Source organism: Pan paniscus, chromosome 1 (genome assembly GCF_029289425.2).
Source record: "Pan paniscus chromosome 1, NHGRI_mPanPan1-v2.0_pri, whole genome shotgun sequence".
In the NCBI taxonomy this organism is placed as follows: domain Eukaryota; kingdom Metazoa; phylum Chordata; class Mammalia; order Primates; family Hominidae; genus Pan; species Pan paniscus.
Genome location: NC_073249.2, coordinates 34,532,877 through 34,535,632, shown reverse-complemented (window position 1 = coordinate 34,535,632; position 2,756 = coordinate 34,532,877). Strand labels below are relative to the sequence as shown.

General features: G+C 43.5%; 1 pseudogene; it reads left to right on the top strand.

Moving 5' to 3' along the window:
• The first annotated feature begins 826 nt into the window (after positions 1-826).
• On the top strand, positions 827-2,031 carry LOC100971444 (glyceraldehyde-3-phosphate dehydrogenase-like; annotated as a pseudogene).
• The last annotated feature ends 725 nt before the right edge of the window (positions 2,032-2,756 follow it).

The window sequence follows — 2,756 nt, the reverse complement described above, 5'->3', positions numbered from 1 at the left end:
AAAACCTGTAGATAAATTTATGTTTTATAATGAACCAAAAATTTTTGAGTTGGTTTAATGCAACACAAGTTTAGCTAGTGCTAGCTTCTAGAGCTGGTAGATTAAAACAAAACTTGCCTTTAGCTTCCTATGCTTTTTCTTTTTTATTGTTCACTTTCCAATGATGATTTAAATGAGCACTGAGCAGATCAAAACCAAATATCTGAAGAGCATGTAAGGGAGAATAACCTACAGATAATTCATTTAACCCAAATCAGCCCAATTTACAGTGAACATAAACTAGAAGAGCTTTGAGACACTGATTTTGTGAAGTCCCTGTGCCCAGTGCTACTCTCTCTGTTTCAAGTTTAGAAAAAAAGTGGTTTACATTTGTCATGCCTACATGCTTTCTTCTTACTGACTTCTCAAACTGCTGCACTAAAATTGTTCTTGAAAAGATTACTCCTAAATTCATTTTGAGTTTTCAGTTAACTTGAGTTACCTGTAGTATTTGCATTATTGATCACTCAATGAAATTCTCTCTGCCTCTGGCTTCTCCTGATTTCCTTTTTAACTTCTAAGACAAATCCTTCTCAGCTTCTTTCCCTCATTTCATTTTGCCTTTTCCTCCATTCCCACAATTTCCCATTTTGTTCTTTTCCTACCTGTCCCACAAATGATGCCGTCCCAGGGCTCCCTCCTTAGCTCCCTTATAGTTCCACGATTTACATTCTTTGTGGTAATCATCTACTTTTTTGCTCTAAATACGAGCAGTGGTTCTCTGCTCCTCCTATTCGACAGACAGCCACATCTTCTTGTGCAGTGCCAGCCGCATCCCTAAGACACCATGGTTAAAGTGAAGGATGGAGTAAATGGTTTTGGCCGTATTGGGCACCTGGTCACCAGGGCTGCTTTTAATTCTGTCAAAGTAGATATTGTCACCCTCAATGATTCCTTCATTGACCTCAACTACATGGTCTACATGTTCCAGTATGATTTCATCCATGGCAAGTTCCATGGCACTATCAAGGCTAAGAACAGGAAGTTTGTCATCAATGGAAATCCCATCATTATCTTCCAGGAGTGAGATCCCATCAAAATCAAATGGGGTGATACTGGTGCTGATTATGTTGTGGAGTCCACCAGCATTTTCACTACTGTGGAGAAAGATGGGGCTCATGGGGTGGGAAGTCAAAAGAGTCATCATCTCTGCTCCCTTTGCTGATTCCCCCTGTTCATGATGGTCATAAAGCATGAGAATTATAAATCAGCAATGCCACCTGTACCACCAACTGAGTAGCCCCCTAGCCAAGGTCATCCAAGACAACCTTGGAAATCATGGAGCGACTCATGACCACACTCATGATCACTGTCACCTCACCCAGAAGACCATGGATGCCCCCTCTGGGAAACTGTGGTGTGATGGCCATGGGGCTCTCCAGAAATCATCCCTATATCTACTGGTGCTGCTAAGGCTGTGGGCAAGGTCATCCCTGAGCTGAACAAGAAGCTCACTGGCATGGCCTTCCATGTCCCCACTGCCAACATGTTGGTACGAGACCTGACCTGCCATCTGGAGAAACCTGCCAAATATGATGACACCAACAAGGTGGTGAAGCAGGCATCAGAGGGCCTCCTCAAGTACATCCTGGGCTATACTGAGCACCACGTTGTCTCTTACTTTAACAGTGACACCCGTTCTTCCACCTTGATGCTGAGGCTGCCATTGCCCTCAATGACTACTTTGTCAAGCTCATGTCCTGGTATTACAGTGCAGTTAGCTACAGCAACAGAGTGGTGGACTTCGCAGACCACATGGCCTCTGAGGAGTCAGAACCCCAGACCATCAACACAAGCAAGAGCACGAGAGGAAGAGATAGGCCCTCAGCTGCTAGAGAGCTCCTGCCACACTCAGTCCCCCACCACACTGAGAATCTCCCCTCCTCACAGTTTCCATGCAGACCCCCTGAAGAGGGAGGGGCCCAGGTATCCCTACCTTGTCATGTGCCATCAATAAAAAGTCTCCTGTACTCAGCCAAAAATATTAAATAAATAATGGATAAATAAATTCATATATACATAAAAAAATAAATACCAGTAATATTCTGGAGACTTTCAAATAGGAATTTCCTTTCAAAGCTGTATCTCTTTAAAGCTGCATCTCTAGCTCCTTAAAAGGCATCTCCACTTGGGTAGGGTATCAATCAGAGTCCAGTTAGGAGATAAAAACCACACCAGTAATTTAGATAGGAAACTTTGAATGTACAGAATTAACTAGCAAAAGATGATTAATTACTAAAATGAGGAAAAAGAGGGCTGTAGAGGTAGAGAAATAGTAAATGCCGAAAGCTACAACCTCTAGGGCTATATAACCATGAAAAACTGAGTAACTAAGATTTTAAAAGAGATGCCCTTTCCACCTCTCTCCGAGACTGAAGTCCAGATCTCTTGGGAGAAGATGGGGCTATCAGAGGAACATGCAGTGGTAGAAAACTTGCCAGAAGGCACAAGGCTGGAGTTGGCCTGAGGGTTTCTGAGGTGAATGTCCATGGCCTTCCACATGCTGATTTACTGGCTGCCATATCCAAAGAAAAGCCACACTAAAATAGGAAGGGAGGGCCCTTCTGCTGTTATGGCCTTACAGTATCCCTCCAGGGCTCTCTGTTGACAAAACCCAACATTGAGCCAGCTAGCAAAGGAGAAATGTTTACAGGGTCTGGCCAGTATCTCAGAGCAAGAAGCGTGGATTTAGGGGCTCAGATGTGATAAACTGAGAA